The sequence below is a fragment of the Harpia harpyja genome, chromosome 1, assembly GCF_026419915.1.
Source record: "Harpia harpyja isolate bHarHar1 chromosome 1, bHarHar1 primary haplotype, whole genome shotgun sequence".
NCBI classification, from domain to species: domain Eukaryota; kingdom Metazoa; phylum Chordata; class Aves; order Accipitriformes; family Accipitridae; genus Harpia; species Harpia harpyja.
The window spans coordinates 26397555-26416427 of NC_068940.1; the positions used below are offsets into that span (position 1 = coordinate 26397555).

The 18873-nt window shown below is 39.5% G+C and overlaps 1 protein-coding gene across 7 annotated transcripts in view; it reads left to right on the forward strand.

Annotated features, from left to right (window-relative positions):
- The window catches only part of CTNND2 (catenin delta 2), a 702624-nt gene that overhangs the window by 215947 nt on the left and 467804 nt on the right, over positions 1–18873 (forward strand). The window contains exon 1 of one of the 7 annotated variants that reach the window (XM_052781655.1): positions 16085–16319. The exons of the other annotated variants lie outside the window; for them this stretch is intronic. The gene's annotated coding sequence lies outside the window, so the exon portion shown is untranslated. Of the gene's footprint in view, positions 1–16084; positions 16320–18873 lie in introns of those variants that run through there. 7 annotated transcript variants of the gene reach the window in all.

Here is an 18873-nt window from a genome sequence, read left to right on the forward strand (position 1 = left end):
GTTTAGGTAAGTCATACTTAGACATAATTTAAAAACAACTGCAATTTTAATTCTGCTTAATAAGAGCCCAACAGCATCTGTAGTAGAAAAAATATGTATCAGTGATCATAACACCTTTCACTGTCTTACTGAACTAACATTTTACAGTAAGGACTACCTATAGATGGCACCAAGAGTAAATATTACAGGAGCTGCACAGGAAAAGTCATAGCTTTAGCATCCAGCTTATTTGTGATTGTACAGAAGCAGCACTCAATGACTTTCTGAATATTTTTACAGTGTTACAGTGTTTTTATTAGTTCTTAATGGAAATAATTGAAATCTTTCATCTGACCTCAGCTGAATATAGCAATTGGGGACTGCATTCAGGAGATATTTGGCCTAAATGGCCTTTGGCTTAATTTTTGTCTTTCTAGCCTGCTTTCTAGCCAGGCTTTCTAGCCTGGTCTTTTGACAGTTCTGGAGAGCGTACCTTCTCCTGGCAGTGAGAAACAACATCTCAAAGCTCTCAACTTCTATATATACGGCTGCAGAAGATGCAGGGCTATAACTTTGTCCTAGAAGTTCTTCCTTTCCCCAGCTGCACCCTGGTTCTCCTTGTATGCTAGCAAAACCTTTCTGGGGGAAAACAAAGGGGTGCTGAGTTACATCAGGGGTGGTCCTGGCACTGTAATGTTTCCTTATGGCTTTCTTACCCCTGTTCTGTGCAATGAAATGCTCTGAGACGTGCTGGGAAGCAGCATCAGCCTTTGAGGCAGCATGGCCCTTGGTGTCTGTGATTAGTACATGCATCACTGTATTTTTGTTGTCAGTGTTTTTGTCCAAATTGACTCAACATCCCCAGTCATAAAGCTTGCAGTGCCAATTGGAAACATCAACATCATTAATAATGTTATGTTACTTTCCATCTTCAACTCCAAACATAATAACCAAGAAAGAAACTGTCAGTAGAAACTGCACAGAGGAGTCTGTCCCAGCATTATTCACCTTTATAAGTCAAAGTAACATGACATCACATTCAATGTAACGAGAAGTCAGGCTGAGACTAGAGCAGGACTCTGGAGATGAGTACAGAGATGGAAAGCCCATGTTACAAGTTTTCCTGTTATGTCTCAGGTAAGGTGGAGAACAACAGTATTAAGGCAATATAATGTGTGAAATAATAAGAACTAAAATCCTGCAAGGTTACTGGTGACTACTTTAATTTTTAAATTTATCTTTAAATATTCAGTTGTGAAATAATAAGCACCGTATGACAGTAAAAAATGAATGGATGAAAAACTTAAAAGACTGAAAAATTTTGCACAATGCTGTTGGAAGCCTTCATAAAAATTAAAAGATCTGCTTGATCTGAAGTTACAAGTATATTCTTAAAGTAATCTTTCCACTAACCTTCTTTTAAAAGGTGTGAAGGAAGCTGTTTTTCCTTTGCAATTGTTGGTATTGCTAACCCATGTGTAGCACCGTGCTAAGTGAATGATGCAAGAGGTACATAATAATGAAATTATGTCCCTCTATTTTTTTTTTCCCCAGAGGGATTAGGTTGCTAATAATGTTTTTGTTGTGATATGAGCTGTTAAGGGCCAGAGGCCCCGATTCAGCATAGGAATTATCACTGCTTCATTCATTCTTATGAAAATTATTTTTACTATATGGAGAATTTAGAAGTATGTGGTTGTGACAATAATTCACAGAACTTCTTAGATTTTTGCAGTTTCCTTAGTGCTTTACTATGACCTCAGTCTTTACTTTCATTCATAACTTGAACAGCAAACATTGTGCAAAGCATCTAAGATGTTGAATGGCCATGTGCCAAAGCCCTGGTACCTGGAGCTCACCGTATCAAACAGATTTGTGTGTATAGATTGCACACCAGAGGTTCAAAGAGCCTCTGAAATAAAAAGAGGACAAGGTTGGGGTACAAATATTTAAATTTATTTTGTGCATGGCAAATTCTTGGCATTGCATGTCTACTGTAGTTTTTCCAAGCACTTCATCTCTTCTAGCAGCATTTATCCTGTAAATATGGAGAAACTGTATTTTAGTGTTTGTTTTTGAGAGAGTGAGAGAGTGCTCACAGTTGTTGAGGTCAGGCCATGAGAGGGAAAGGAGGGAAGAAAGGAAAGCTTCATTTTTTCAGGAAATACTGCCTTCAGAGTACATTTCTCTTTTGATGTTGGCTTGAATACTGTTTTCATCACACAGATAAACTTTCCTTTCTTACTATTTATTTCATATGATTGGACTTCAGGCAACAAAGTTTTCTATGCAAGAGATAGATACACAAGTGGTTTTTAACTCTTTGCCATCCTTCTCTCCAAGGCTAAGTCTCAAATACGTACCATTGGTGGGTTTAGTACTCTAGGAGAGCTTTGTTCCTTTATCAAACAGCAGATTTTCTGGCTTGTTTTTAAAAACCTTCCATAAAATAACTTCAAAGTGCAGTGCGTGGCAGTGCTATTTTGCTTGAGTGCTGATGCAAAACCTATAATACATAAGGCTATTACAGTGCTAAAGCCACGTAACTTTTTTTTTTCTAAATTAAATGGTTTGTCTCCAAACAATCACAGCCTGACATGGCGTGTGTCATACTCTCATAGTACTATTCTTTGTATCTCAGCCATTTTGAAAATAATAAATGTACTGTGCCATAATTATTTTGGTAGTGTTTAATGAAGTTGAAAACATAGTCTGCTACTTCAATGGTATTATTGCCTTTATTTTTGTTAACTGACATTTTATAATTTCATTCCAAATTCCTTCTCATTGAAAGAATGAAAGTTTTAATTGTTTTAATGTAACTGTAAGGGGATGTGTAACTCTTTCTAGCCATGATATCTAACTGTTGAACTGTACAGATACATGTGACTGGCACTAGTCATATCAACTGGAGCACTGAAACGATGAAACTATATGTTAACCTCCTGGTACCTATACTAGGCATTGGCACACTGAGCATTCTGTGTTTGGAGAGTAAAGAATTATTCTGGGTAACAGAGCAAAACGTGAATTCTCCTTATCTTCTACACAACAGTTTATTCCTAACTTCTCTCATACTGCAACAGTCTTACATAAAGTACTGTATACTGCGTCTATATTTTTCACATATTTAGTTATAAATATATGAATTAATGGGAGAACTGAAAGGAAATGTCATTGTTTAGCCTCGTACTTTAAAATTTCTTCTGTACATTCTGTGTATTCTTTTTAAATATGCTCCAAGCTGATACACAGTTCTTGTTATTGTTACTTTTATCTTCATATAATTTTAAGTTTTTATATTAGAGTATTTTCTTTAGCTCAGAAGTGTGACTCTCGCCTGTTTCAGTTTTCAATAGAAAAGTATTATTTTTTTAATGTATAGGGATGGTCTGAACGTATGAACTTATTCCTGTTTCTAAAGTGTATTTTTCCAGAAAAGAATCAGTGTATTTTGATCTATAGTCAGATAAACAATACTCAGACATTTTCTCTAAATCTACAATTGCATGCATATTATAAGGCCATGTAATACTGTCAACTTTTAAACAGAGCTCCTTACTGACACTTAATTGCTCGATATGGCCAGCATCTACTTTATGAGTTTAATCATAGTTTATTAAATTAAAAATATCTTCACATTGAGAAAAATATGACTTGTCTCACATATGGCACACAGTATTTTCTATGATTTTTTTTTTCTCTTGGATGCTTGACTTAGCTAAATCAAAACATCTTAGTTATAGAAGAAATTATGAAGGTATTCAAGGCTTCTATCTCCAGTGATATAGCAGCAGATGACAAAATGTATGGGCCACACAAAAAAAAATTCTTTGAATCTTCTATGCCATAGCAATTTTTCCTTCATGAGGTACTCAGCAGTATGCTTGGGGGTTCTTTGTTTTATGCAAAATCCCGAAATGAAAAACTACCTGGCATTTTTAGGTGCAATAGAATTTAATTGTGAAGTAGTTATCTTAATTAAAAAGAAGAAATACTGCGTCGTAGCTCTCTCGTCTTCCATGTGAACTTTATACAATTTTAGATCTGAGAGAAGGAAAAGCATACTTGCCCTTATTTTAGCATGCAGGAAAATAATTAGAGGGACACCAATAGAAACAGCAAAAGCTGTGAGAGACGGGGGAAAGAAACTGGAAAAAACAGAATAAGAAAAATAGCTTCAAAATGTTAGGTCGCAGAGAGTCAGGAAAAACAAAGCAAGCAAACGTTTTCTGCAGCTAGCCTCACGTTCGGTAGCAAACGCTGCCTGCCTCTTTTCCCGCCTCTTTGGTTCATTAACAGTACCAGCTGTCATCAAGAGACAAAAACCCCAGAAAAGGCCTTTCCCCTTCTGGATGACTGAGATTTACTCATTCATGTTCTTCTCCATGATTTTCCACAATCTTTGGTGTCAGGTTCCCAAAATGTTTCAAAGCCCATGACGGACCCCAAAAAAGGATGTTGCTTGTGAATTGGTGAACAGTTTAGGGAACACAGCTGACCTCTAAGACGGTGTTTCCAAGTCGTCGTCCTGTTCAGTGAAGGACTACACATGTGCAAGGCAACAAGCACACCTCCACGAGCACTTGCTCGTGATTTCTTGCAGTAACCCCAACAGCGAATATCCCACAGGCTGTGGGAGCTGGGGAAATAGCCTTGCTGGGGTCTACGCTCTTCTTACTCACTGCTTTCAATTACGTTCCCATAGGCTAAGTAATTTGTTTTAGGCTCATGAAGTAGTGTGAATTAATCTCCAGACTGACTTTATTCCAGTACTTACTGTTAAACAGCTGGCAAAAGACTTTTCTTTTAACTGAAGCATTCCTCATTTTCTGTCTTCAGTAACATGAAGGAGCAGAAACGTGGACATAATTATCAATTATGATTATCACTTATTTACATCTGCTTGAAATTCTAGATGCTTGAGAAGTCTGCTTGTTTTGCTCAGTATGAGAATAAATCTTTTCATTAAAACCCCACCACTTTTTGGTAATTCTTTTGGTACAACTTGCTCTATTAATGCAATCTCTAAGAACGTGGTATTTTGGGGTGGTTGTCATATATTACCTGCTAGAAAGCTGTACTACCTCCAGCTATAAGTAGTATAATATTCTGTAAGTTCTAAGCTGGATTAATCTCTAGGTATCCTTTGCATAAAGATTTCTTTTCACGTATGGAAAAGGTAATTTAAATGGGTGCAACACTTTCTGCTTGTATATTTACTCCTGGGATGTGTATGGCAGCTGTGTGTGCATACCAGTATTGCATAAACATTTACCTGTTTCAGACCTTTCAAAATGTGCAAGTCTAACTTCTTTCCATGATCATTTATTCTGAGTTTAAAAGTTTATTTGCATTGATTTTTATTGGTAAAATAAGTAAAGGCCAAGTTGCATGCTGTCTAAGCCATGTGGGTCTATTAGAATCAGTTCTTCTTTTGTTCTCCAAAACAGCTCCAGCTGACATGTATGGGATATGCCTGCATGTCAGTGAGAGGAGAATTGCTCTCCCTAGGTCACGGGAAACGCAACCCACTCTGTAAGTGGCAGAAAAACAGCATGTGCCAGTTTAGGTTTTCTTTAATTAAAAAATGTGCAGTAGGCATCTCCTTCCTCATCATGAAGGAAATTTAAAAAGTCATATCCCCAAATTCATGCAGAATATGTCTCAAGATTCTTTGAGGCAGATACAATTGCTTTTCTTCATGCAGCAAGCCCCAGTTCTCTGTCATACCCTCAGTCGGAGTGTCCGTAACTTCCTAGATGAGAGAAATTCTGTCCTTGCCACTAGCAAAGCGTAGAAGGCAGCTTCATTTGTGGTAATTATGCCCTGTTGACCATTTTGTGAACGCACCTAAAAGCCAACCCTTCTCCTCTGGAGGCCAAGGGAAGGAGACAAGTCTTCCCTGAGATATGGCTGTTGTCAGGTACTTTAAAGATGTTTCAGGAGGCATGAGTTAGGGAAGATTTTAGCCACTCTTTTTATCAATCTATACAGCCAGAAAAGGTTCTCATTAGGAGGGTTAGCTTGCTTAGTCTGGTAAGAGATCCTGGGAAATGCATTTCTACCTTTCCTTGCCCACTTCCAGCAGATATTTTGAATGTAGGTCAGTTTGAGCTCTTATGTGGGCCAACATAAAGTAACTTTGCATGTTCGAGTTTATAGAGATAATGTGGTCTCAAATATCAAAATAAATTCTTAGACCAAACAGTCTTTTAGTGATCATTCAGTAGTTTCCACTAATGTTTTCTACACAGTATATCAGCTTGGTTTACTGGTAGCTATAAACATATCACACGAGTGCAGCTACTCGAAAAGCTTGGGAACAGATTTTAAATTTAACACCCGCAGGCAAGGTGTAAAGGCTGACAGACAGCTCAGCATGGGTCAGGGCACAAGCAGAAACTCTTGCAAAATGTGTTGCCAAAAAAAGAAAGATAATAAATTTGCATCCCTGCATGGGAAGAGGCAATGATCAAAATCTCTTGAGATTTAGGATTGGGGAGAAGAAGATAGGGTGGTGGATCACTCTGTGGACAGAAAAATAATTATCCACTAGGTCAAAGTTACTCATGGCTGACTGGGCAGGTAAAGGTGGGGAAAAGGATACTGTAGACAGTGATACGTATTGTCATCTTTCAAAAATAAAAGAGATGCTGTAGGGCTGTACCCCCCTTGGGGAGGACACTGCCTTGCCAATGCTGGGGGCACCCTCTCCCTCCTCCTGGTGCAGCCCCAGGCCTGCTGCTCCCTGATCGTCGCTGGGGCCAGCACTGGGTGCCCCAGGCAGAGCCGAAATGGAGCCCTGGGACCCATGGGCAGGGGTGCGGGTGAGGGTCCCCGGTGGGCAGTGAAGGTCTGGCACTGTTGGTGTTGCATGGGAAATGGTAGGTCTGGCTTCCAGGCTGAATTGGGGTGGTTGGATGCTTTAGGGGCATGGGGGTTTTGGGGTGCTAATCGCCCTGTGCCATATTTTGAAGCGTAAAGAGGCAATTAGAAAGAAAGTTGGATTAAAAAAAATAGACTCCTGCCCTTCGTGCTTACTACACTATGAGCAACTAGAAACATAGTCTCCAATAGTGCCTATTGAAAGGGCAGTAGGTGTTTTTTCTCCCCAAAATATTGTTGGGTTTGTTTGAGGGACAGGCAGAGAGATAACATGCCAGCAGAGAGAATAGTGTGCTTGCAGAGGGTTGCTGGCATTTTTGTGTTGTTTCTTAAGGGAACTGGACTTATTGTAAAGAGAGGGAGGCATGAGAAAAGTGAAAGGGAAGGAAAAGGTAAAGGGAGAGATTGGGGAGAGAGGAGAAAAAAGATGGAGCTGCAGAGTGAAGACACAGTGTGGAAGGGATGTTACCTAAATGTAGCATTGGTAAGTAAGTTATTAGAAGGAATGCGTGACTGACTGGAGAATGTTAGCAGAAGTTTAAGTCACTTAATTGGTCTGTTAATCACTGGCCAAGGTGCTTTCTCTCAGGTGTGCATAACAGTGTTTCTTGGGTTTTGCAGCAAATATTTTTAAATAAATGTTCTACAGATAGAATTTGAGGCCTTGAATATTTGCTATGATAGTATGTGAGCATACTTCTGTATCTTCCTGTTCTACAAAATCATTATATCCTTAATAAAACATATGAAACAGGCGCACTGTGTGCTTTTTGGAGAAAACAAACCCCAAACACCTCTATCTTTATCTGATTAAAAGCCTAAACTAAAATCCCAGTAGACAAGCAGTCATGATTGTCTGAAAGAATTCTCTGAAATAGATTTATTTTGTACCTGATACGATTGCTGCAGCAAGTGAAGGTTAATGTGCCTGTCACCCCAAAAGGAATGGTGGATGCACTAATGAGTGCCCCTCTCTTTTCTGTTAGTATCAATGGCTCAAGTAACTTTCTGAACATCAATCAGATTCGCTCCCTGCTTTTTATCTGTTCTCCTTCTCTCCCTCAGCCTCCATGACTCCTTCCGATCAGGTTAACATGTTTTCATTTGTGGCAATCATTCATCAATTTGTTCTGAGAACTTCCACAGCCAATACAGAAATCTATTAAATCTGTATAACAGGTTAATCTCAACTAATAATTACTCATTAATCTTGCTGGAAATACACATTTTCTTCAGCCCATTGCCAATTCACAAGCCTGAGGAAAAAGTGAAGTATTTAATCTGTTTTGTAAAGTTTGTTAATGACAAATTCTGGCTGACAGATTGAAAAATTAGGTCCACTGTGTTGGGGTGCATTCAGTTTCAAAAAGTGATTAACTATATGCCAAGCTGTCAAAGAAATTTTGCATGAAAAAAGAGAAGTTGTTAACATTATGTCTGTGCCCAATAATTTCATAATGTCCGTTTTAAATGTAAGTGGAAAAAAAAATCAGCAGCATACAGCCATTTTCAAAAAGTGGAGTTTTGAAACTATCAAAAGAGAAGCCTGAAACAGCTTTTTTAACCCCTCACACCCTCCCCCAATTTTTCCCTCCGTATCTTTGACTTTAAAACAACTTTCATTTTCCCTCTAAAATTTTAGTTACATCTGCTTGCTAACTGAATTGAACACAGACTTTGGCTTTCCTGAAGAGCTCCTCCTTATTCTTGCCCTCTCATCAAACCATGGCTGCATCCTGGGAGACTCTGTTTTCCAGTGCAGCTGGATTCGCTGACACAGGTTGGTCATAGCCTAGGATGATTTAGAAGTCCCACACTTGCTAAATAATTCAACCTATTTTATGGCTATTTGCTTAATATCCCATTTCTGCGGAGTTGCTAAAGTGTCTGACGAAAGGTCAAATTTATTGCGGAGCTTCTCTCTGTTGAACTTAGCTTCTGCTGCTTCCTAGTGCTGCTCTTGGTATATCTTCACTTCTGATTGATTTTCATAATTCAAAAATTGACACAAAAAGTCTTTTCTAATGAAAAGCGTGTTTTTCAATATTCCCCGCTCCTTCTATGGATTTCTGTTATGTTTTTATTTTGATTATTAGCTCCTGACCTCTTTATGTTCTGGTTCGCTCGAAGCCTCAAGTCTTTGTTCTCCGTACAAAATATCCCATTTGCTCTCCTCTTCTATATCGCTCCATGCTCTTTGGCGAAAGGCATAATTTCATTTTCAAGATCTTTTTGGGAGCAGATAGCAGCCTTATGTTACCAGACCAGTGGAGTACTTTTATGTTTTGAGAAAGAGGAGAAAAATAACCTGTTGTGAGCAGCAAGTCTTTATTCCTGGTCAGAGATGAATTCCCAGATGAAAGGATATATTTCTTCTGTGCCTTGTGACACAATGTCAGACTTAAAAAACCTTCTACTTGTTTAAAGTGACTCGGAGGCTGAAGAAGTGTCACTGTGTAAGACTGTCTATGACACACAACGCTGCTGTGTGCTTGTTCTGCGGATTCAAAGTACCCCTTTGGTTCTTGAACTCTTTTTAGTTTGACAGAAACCCTATCATAATGTTTGACTTTTTTGAATTACAAAGCTTCAGCGCCACAGATGTTGAACTTTACCTGACGTTTGTATACATCATACAAGATGTAGCAAGTGAAATTGGGTTACAGACATTGTTTTGTGTTGTGGTGATGAATTATTTCTGTCACTGATCACCACACTAGCAGTGGAGTACACAGCTGTAATAACACATTTTCACATTCCATTTGTTAGTTCCGATATTGATGTAATCTTTTTCTGATACACCATTTTTTCCCTTGGACTTACATTGCTATTAAATAAAGCAACTTTGAGGTTCCTTTATTTGAAGAATAACTTTTAACTAAAAAGATCCTATATTTGAAGGGAAAATAGCACGCATTACCTAGTCCTCCAAGATTTGATACAACCGAGCATATCTTCTCGTTAATTTGGTTTTCCATGGTTCTCTGTTGCCAGTGTGACAGGCAAGCTATTGAGGTGAGACGTAATAAAAATGCACTTGTGGCAGAAGCACCTACCCTCCTTTCATTCCTTACTGTTGTGCAAAATACTGGTCTCCTAGAACAGCAGATCTAACAACGGGGTTTCCTCTGCTAATGCAGAAAGATCGTTCCTCACATACCATGCACCCCTTCTTCATCAGTTCTTTAGCATAATATTGCTAGTTAGGAAAAAAAAGTCTTTCACTGCCTACGATGTGATGTTTCTTTTTCTGTTCCTCTCATATTTTGAGCTAGCATTATGTGTCAGAAGGATGTGAAGTGAGACTTTGAGCTCTGAATTGGCATGGATGGTAAAATTTTGGTTGATCAGGAAATCTTTACGAGCAACTTTTTGATGTGAAAGGGAAGTGAGTGGTAGTCTTCCTTCTTAGCCTAATGCATTGCATTCAGCATTGCTGGGCATCTGGTGGATTTTTCTGATGCAGTGAACAGGCAACTGATTCATTCTGGAAGACTTAACCAGCTGTCATGCATATCAGGGCACTGATTTTCTTCTGGTTTAACTACAGCAGTTCAAGATGAAATATCGTTAACAGCTTACAGACTGCAAACTAGTCTCCTTTGTGCTTATAGCAATACAGCCATAAATGCACATAGACTGTAGAAATAGAATATTCCTTTGCGGGGGGAATTTCTTCAATTTCTCCTATTTTCACTGCATAGGTCAACAACCAAGATTTGAAAATGAGGGGAAAAAATGTCCCCAGTGTCATGGCTTCTGTGCCCCCTTTTCATGCTTGCATTAAAGCCTTTAAATAGTATAGAGTGCTAAATAGTATAGAATAAAATTGACCTTTGAGCTTTGCCTAGGAGAGGCAGGTGGTATGGGTTTCTTGAGATTAAGTTTATCTATCAGGCCCCGTGGTTCTGATGGTGACTAAATCAGCAACAGAAAAAAATATGGAGATTATACTGTTCGGAATCACCTGCTTCTTTTTTGCCCTTTTTTTACCCATCCCACCTCTCTTTATTTAATAAAGTGCTCAGAGCAGCTTTCTGTAACTAGGCTCTGCAGAGGCCAGGTGATGTTGCAGGCATCCATGTTCTCTCCGTGAATCTGGGATTACCTTCAGCGTGCCTGTTTCAGTACAGTTTCCAGTGACATTATCAGAGTTTATCCAAGATGGATTTGCTTCTATTTTGTTAGCATTTATAGAAGGATGAGAAGGTGGGTGCATGAATGGTCCCTTTTGGACAGGGACAAGGGAAAGTGGGAGTTATAAGAGTAATTCTAACTTCAGATAGGAAAGAAAAATAGGAGATATGGCGCCCCAAGGCTGGGGCGACAAAATATAATCCCATTTACTTTCTATTAATACTTCAAAATACAGACAGCAGCAGAAGTAACTACTCTGTACGATCTAAAAATCACGGGTAGTCAGAAATTAGGTGGCAGCCAAGTCAATTACCAAGAATAAAGCTAAAATTGTATGTGTGATCATGAAGTGCTTCTAACGCCTGTGCATTTACCAGTCTACCCATAGCTCTGTCATTGTCGGACACCTGCAGGTTTCATTGTGGCAAGTGCTTGCCATTTCCACTACATATAAACCTCCTTTAAGGGTTTGCTGGTCATTCCCATCATTATGAGTGGTATTTATGAACCCTATAAAAGGGACTGCTTGCCAGTCTAGGAATGGTAAAACATATTGCCTCCGGATTACCAATTCTGGAAATGAAGCTGGCTGAAGGTAGTAGGGGAAGTGTTTTCATGTTGCAAATGGACATGTTAGCATACCTATCTCATAGCGAAATCATAAGTTGTTTCATGCTGTTTTTAAAACAATCAGCACAAAAAAGAAATAGAAAAGAATTCTCGGGTATCACAAGCACAGGCTCCACAATAGGAGAACAGCTGAAAGGCGAAAAGCTGTTACATGGATAAATGTAAATTTTGGCAGAAGGCAAAATCCTTCTTTTTTTCAGAATTCAGCTGTATTTTCAATGTTTGACTTTATCATGCTGCCCCAGCAGATCACACTTCAGATTTGATTGTCAGGAAGGATAACCTTACTTTTAAAACAGTAAACATGACATACAATTAGTTAAACTGTGTAGCTATTGAAATCTGGTAAGAAGCTTCCAATGAACTTTTTAAATTGCAGATCTTCATTTTCAAAAATTTTCTGAACAATGTATCCAGAAAATCCTTTTGTAACTCAGAGAAACCACCAGTAACCCAATTAGTTGGGATTTAAGTATAGTACTTCCATAAGCGTTAGCCCTCCATGGTAATTCTAGTTGACTTAAATCTGTGCCTACTGGAATCAGAGTGAGTTGTACTTCAGGTTTCCAGGAAGTCACGGAAGTGTCCAACCCTTCTCAAATTGTTTTGTTTTCTACTGTCTGACCTAAAAGTGGCTCATATTCTGCAAAATTCTTGCCGGGTGTTGAAAAACTTTCAGGAATACTTACAAAGCTGATACAAAATGGTAGGAAATGTCTTGGTAGCTCTTCTAACAAAGTTGGTTAGCAAATCTTCAAGTGCTTAGGCACGTTCTTTCTTAATGTTACTGAATTGGTTATTCCCACAGACAGTGAAACAGAGTAAGTCTTAAAGACTCTTGTGGCCTGTAATATTTTTTAAAAAGAATTCTGCTACTCATTAGTGTTGCAGAACATAAAGAGCAGAAGTTGATGGAAAAAAGTGCTATATACGACACTCTGTTCAGAGCCCGAGAAGGGCTTTCTCATTTATTACGCAAGAACAAAATTCCCTGTTTACATTATTTGCCTGAGCTGAGTATATCATGGAAGAGAAATTGCAGGGATCTGCAGAGCCACCGTGCACAGTATCACACAAAACTCTTACTTGTTCTTAGAGTGGTCTTCCCCACGGGGTTACCAAATCGAGCGAGAAACATGAGTAAAACACAATAAGAGATTGTGACACAGGCACGAGCTTCTGAAAAACATCTGAGGTTTTGCAGTACTTGCAGTGCAATTTCATGGTAACTTTAATGTCGCAAACCAGAAAATGTTAGTAGAGAAAAGGGAAAGATTCTGCAGTAACCTTTGTCTGCATACGCATAGATTGTCAAGCAGAGGAACAGCTAAATGTGTCCTAGAAAGGATTTAGTAAAAAACCAAACACACACAACCCAGTATAGAAACCACTACCAAATTAATCCAGTAAATATTTGTGTGATTTTAAATGAAATAATCTTATTTCTGCTTTGTACAGCAATTTATCCTGTGCATGCATCCTGCTGGCTCACTAGACACGTTAAGGAGAGCACAAGCTAACCCTTAACTCTGGCCTTAGTACGACTGCCTTGAAATGTTTACAGCTTTATCTCTTCTGAAAAACATAGATTTGAGTATTGATGTTTTTCATTCAAATTATAAAGAATCCACCTAGTCGCTACACTCTTGATGTTTGGAGGTGTTTTAAATAATTCTTGAGGAACCAGTGTGAAAAGGATGCGAATGTGCATTTGTGTAGGTTAAAGTGAGGTTGTGGATGTTAGCATAAAAACACTGAATTGTGGTTCAGAGATAACGGTTCATTTGCTGCATAAGCAATAGAAGAAACCTGCACTTAACCTCCTTTCTCAGTATACCAACTTAAAGGCAGTTTTCCTTGGCTAAGTATTACTGAAAAGCCTAAAATACATTATAGGATTTCCTTCTACTTCTTCCTGTCCAAACTCTCAAAGTTTGCCCAGCTTCAGCATACAATAAGTCAAACATCTACAGAGCACTTAAGGATTTGATCAATTTTAAGTGGATAGAAATTTTTGTGATTCAGAAAAAGTACATATTCTAATGACAGGAAGGGTATATGGCTTTGGAATGAAAATAGTTTTCTTCCACTTTCATCAATCAGTTTTATGAGATAGGATCCCTTTATATAAAGGTGGCAATCTGAACAAATGTCAGATTATTGAACAACTCTTTCATGAATATGTGGCAATCCATTTTAATACCAATCATTGATCTTGGCAATGAGAGTGAAATCCCTTTGAATTTTATTGTTAGGTTAAATTTCTCTATTAAATATACTGCAAAATTGCGTGTGTGTTGTGCACTGCTGCAATAGTTGCAATGACTTTCTAGTACCTGTTTTCTTATTTTTTCAACAGAGCTTTCCTGAGATGGTGATGCATGTTAGCACACTGAAATGAAACAGGATGGCCGTTCACAATATTGCAATGAAAGAGAACATGCTCAGACTGCTGTGTAATTAATTACCCCTTGGAGATATTATTTCATGTGGAGTAGATTTTCTTCTATTAAATTGCCATTTATTTGTGACCTTTAATTTATCATAAACAGTCTTCTTTCTACTTCCTGGGCAGCAATGGAGAACAACAAGAAATTGTTGCATTGCTCTCCTTAAATGACACAGCTTGGCAGAGTTACACGGAAGCTAGTAGGTTTGCCGTTCAGGAGCTAAAATAAAGGGCTTTGCAACGTAATTTTCCATCCAGTGCCCCCAGCAACATTTTACCTCCTCGAAATTTTAGAAATACAGTTAACTGTTGGGTTTTCCCCTTCCAAAAGTTTCTGGGAGAAGCAGCCGACTGCATCCTTCTTCTTCTTCTTCTTCTTCTTCTTATTATTATTATTATTATTATTGCATTGGCCTCAGCAGGTGTTTAAAAGGAGTTTCTAATGCTAAACCTCTGCACCTGCGTAGCTACTTTCTGTTTCTTCTCTCTGTCCACTTTTGGGGGGGAGTTGAGGGCAACCCCTGTAAGCGGATAAACTGAGGGAAGGTTGGTAAAAGCCGAGTCAGCGTTTTTTCCCCTTCAGACCCTGAAATGTCACTCTTCCTCCCTCACTCAGTGCATGTACTGTGTCCTATCAAATCAAGTAAAACTGACCTCAGCTTCACTGTGACATTTCGAGAGAAGACTACTGAAATGTGCGCTGAAATTTTAAGACTTCCGGTCAGTAATGGTAAATATTAATGATAGCGGATGTTAGGCACCTGGTCGTTGTGGTTCAGAAAAGGGGGGTGGCTCTTTGTAGGTAGAAAGGAGCCGTTTCTTTAAGATCTGGATCGAATACGGAATTTAAAGAAAAGGCTAAAACGCGAGCCTCTAGTGCGATCCTTCAGCCTTTTACCTATACATTGGCAGCAAATAATGAAGGCTATGTGCTATGACTTTTTTTTTTTTTTTAATTAAAACGGGTATAATAATCACATTTCGTTTCATTAAAAACATCGGGAAGGGAAGGGCTCATTTTGGAGTCTAAGCTGATAGTTTATCCACATGACGTATTTGAATATGAAGCTCATATTTATGTCAAAGGGAAGGCGATATTTCCCGACAGGATCTTTGTACACCAAATAATCAAACAGTTGCGTTCCTCCGGTGTTCAGATCAGGCGGGTGTTGGCCAACTGAAGCGGGCAGAACGAACAAGGCGCTTCAGCACAAAATCCTCAGACGCAAGTTAAGCCTTTGTGACTTCAGCAGAATAATTGAATTACTTAAACATTTGCACCGTGCCGAAGAACAGTAGTGATCTTTCACAGGCATAATTACATCTACGGGGGTCTTACACGAGGTGGTAGGAATTTGTCGTGCCCCAAAATACAGTGTTTCGCATTGTAAGAGGCTGATGAGCTAAAGAACGCGGGTTTTCATTAATTTCAGGGTGAAGTTGTGCTAACGCGGGGATTCTGTAGTAGCACATCGACTTCAGCTCTCAGTTGGAAAACCTAAATAAATACACACAGGTATGAAGACTGATCCGCACTCGGGCGGGGAGGGGGGAAAAAACGAAAGAAGAGGCTGCGAGCCCGGGGCAGGGGCGGGCCAGCCCCCTCTGCCCGGCTCCGCGCTTTCGCCCATTACCAGCCCGCCTTTCAATTGCTGCGCCCGCTTCTGCTTGGCGGCGGGTTCCCGGCCGCGTGTGGGCGAGGGATGTCGCGGCGCCGTGTCGCGATGGCTGCGGGTTTTTTTGGTTGGGGGGGGGAGTTGTGGGCCCGGGCAGGGGCGGCGCGGGGCCGCGAGGGGCGGGGCCTGCCGTGAGGGAGGTGTTGCACACGGGCCGGGCGGTTGCCGTGGAGACCTTTGTGCCCGCCGCAGCCCGCCCGCCTTCCTCCGCCCCCCAGCTCGCGCTGCCCGCGCGGGGCCGGCGGCAACCACCCGGCCTCGCGCCCCCCCCGCCCCCGCCCAGGCCGGGCCTTGGCGGGGATCTGAGGAGAAGGGCCGGCTGCCCTCTTCCACAGCCTTCGGGATGGCCGGCAGCCTCCGCCGGCTCGTGTTTTTGGTCAAGTTTCTTTTATCTAAAGTGGTAAAAGGAAGGGAAAATTAAAAAAAAAAAAAAAAAATGACTAGACTTGCTTGAGCTGCTGCTCGGGAGAGGAGGGAAACTCAGCTCAGCTTTGAGGGGGGGCTTCCCGGAGCGAATACTGAAGTGGTTAAGGAGCTTAATTTACAAGCGGGCGACAAAGGTAACGGGGGGTGGGGGTGTGTGTGGGGGATCGCTTCTTTGGGGCTGCGTTGTAGTTGGTTTGTTTGAGAGGAAACGAGAGATTTCGTGAAAAGGTGTGTAACTTGTTGGAGACGTCGCTTCTCAATGGCTTAGAAGTATTTTTGGACCTCAAAATGCTTTAAATCTCGTTACGCAAGGGCATATAGGTACCGGAATTGCTAGATTTTTAAAGTCCACGTGAAATGCTCTCTAACCTGGTAGATTTTGGTCGGTTTTTTTTTCTTTTTTCTTTTTTTTTAAAAACGAGTTCTTGGCTCAAAGAAAAAGAGAGAAATGGGTACTTGAAAGTGCATTAAAGGCAACGAAGTAAATGTTACTCTTCAGTGGAAGTGTCTTGTTTCCCCAAAACGCTTCATGTCCTTATTCAGCAACACTGTATCTGACTGTGGTCATTTCTTGTTTCAACTTGTCTAAAGCAAAGATTTAAGAAGATCGGTAATTCCACCGAGATAAAATAATTTAACAGGCTAATCTTTCTTGTGCAAAAATGTATTTTTGTAGGTGCATGCTTTGAGCTTACAGACCTGTTGCTTTGTACTTTTACCCTAGAAAATGTTCCAAATAAGTTCCATGTACTCAAATGTAGTGATATCTTTTTTTCAGGTTATAAATAGGTGAGAATGGGATTTGCATCTCTTATGTTTAACCTTTAAGTCTTTAGTAAGCTTTCCAGGTAGATTTTTTTTTTTTTGTGTAGATGGGTCAGCTAATTTGAAATTCGTTACAGAAGATTAGTGAAAGTAATGCATAGTGATGACCTCCTAGTTTCATCTGGTGCTGCTCAAATTCCAGGGAAATGTGACTGACTGTTCAAGAGATTAAATAAATGAGTTTCATGTGGAAGTCAGTTATGTGAAAAAGTCCCAACAGTCTTTTCTGACACAGATCCGGATAGTTGTTAAGGTAACAGTTTATTTACTAGTTTGATCTTTTGGCTGAAATCGAGTGAAATATCTAAAATGTAAACACAAACAAAAATGTAAAAACAAACAATCCCCCCCTTCCCATGGCTAGTGCTTCCTAAGCAAAAAAAAAAAAAGGGGGGGGGGGAGGTAGGGGGCTTTAGAGCAGATTGGTTTTTGCATATTATTCCTGACTCAAGGCACTGCAGGAATATGTTATGGTGGAGTAATATTGTTTAGTAGGTAATTGCATTTGTCAGATTAAATGAATAAACATGTACCCTCCCAAAGCCCACAATGAATAAAATGTATGACTTTGAGGGAATTCTCTTCTGATATAACCATAACTGTTAGTTTTTATTAGTTAAAATTGGAAACAGAAGATTTTCTAGATCAGACTAGTTTAACTGCTCAGTCTTAAGCTAAGGAGCTAAGGGCTGGGTGTTGGTTTTTTTTAAAAAAACGTGTATTCCAGAGTATTCAGCATGAAAAAAATGCTACTTCAGATGTTCTGATCTTTAATAGACCAATGAAACTACTTTAATTACTTCAAGATCAGGAACTAATTTTATTTGAGAAAAAGTTTAGTAAAACTAATTCAATGTTTGACTGGCACTGAGTAGTTTAAATGCTGTATGCGATTGATCCAAGCTTGTTCCTAGTTGATCCAACTAGTCATTTTAACTAGTTTGCACCACTAGACTGATTTTAATAAGACTGCTTAACTTGTTATGTGTAACTTCTGGGTTGACTGTGGTGTCTTAAAGCATGCTCATTACTGTGGATTCTTTCAGTAGCTTTCTATTTGCATACGGTTTAATTTTAGTGGCTTCTGAAGTTAAGTGTCCAGAAACTTGTTACCTTCCTCTTCTTCCCTTTAAGATGCACTGCATAAAGACCCTAGTTAGTCTTGGCTGCGGGAAGAACACTAAAGTGACTCAGAACCAATTATGCAGGGACTCCAGGAGCCTGTGGTGACAGAGCAGTACCTGAAGTTGTTTTAGCAGTTAATTCCAGTCTCCTTTTCTAAAGTCCTCTGAGTCATGTGTAGAAATAAAAATTCAGTGAAGTCCCTAATAGAGTGTGCCCTCGGTGGAACCTCCTGTGGTTGATAAATATTTCAAGAAGCTGAAAGTTAGTGATACATTTTAAATGCACTGCTAAGTTGACATACTTCATGGTCCTTTGCATACACATTTGCATTATTCATTTGTGCTGTACAGGTAGATAATGGGCCAAATCTATCTTTGGTATTACTCCACTGATTTCTGAGTTACTCAACTAATTCAGCCGTATGTGTACATCTTGATTTGTGGAAGTTCAAGGCAAAGTTGGAATTATTTCAGTGATTTTATTATACAGGTAATAGTTGTTTATGTACTAACTAATGATGTTCAGTAGCTTAGGCATTCTTTCATTAGAATAATTGTAAGCAGAAGGTATAACTTATTTTTTTATTCTCCTTTTTCTGAAGAAAAAACAAACAAACAAACAAAAAACCAAACCCCCAAACCAACGTGTTTGGTGTTCTAGTTGCTGAATCCTAAAGTGACTGACAGAGAGATATGATAAAACAGCTTTCTGTCATTGGTAAAAATTCATCCTAACAAC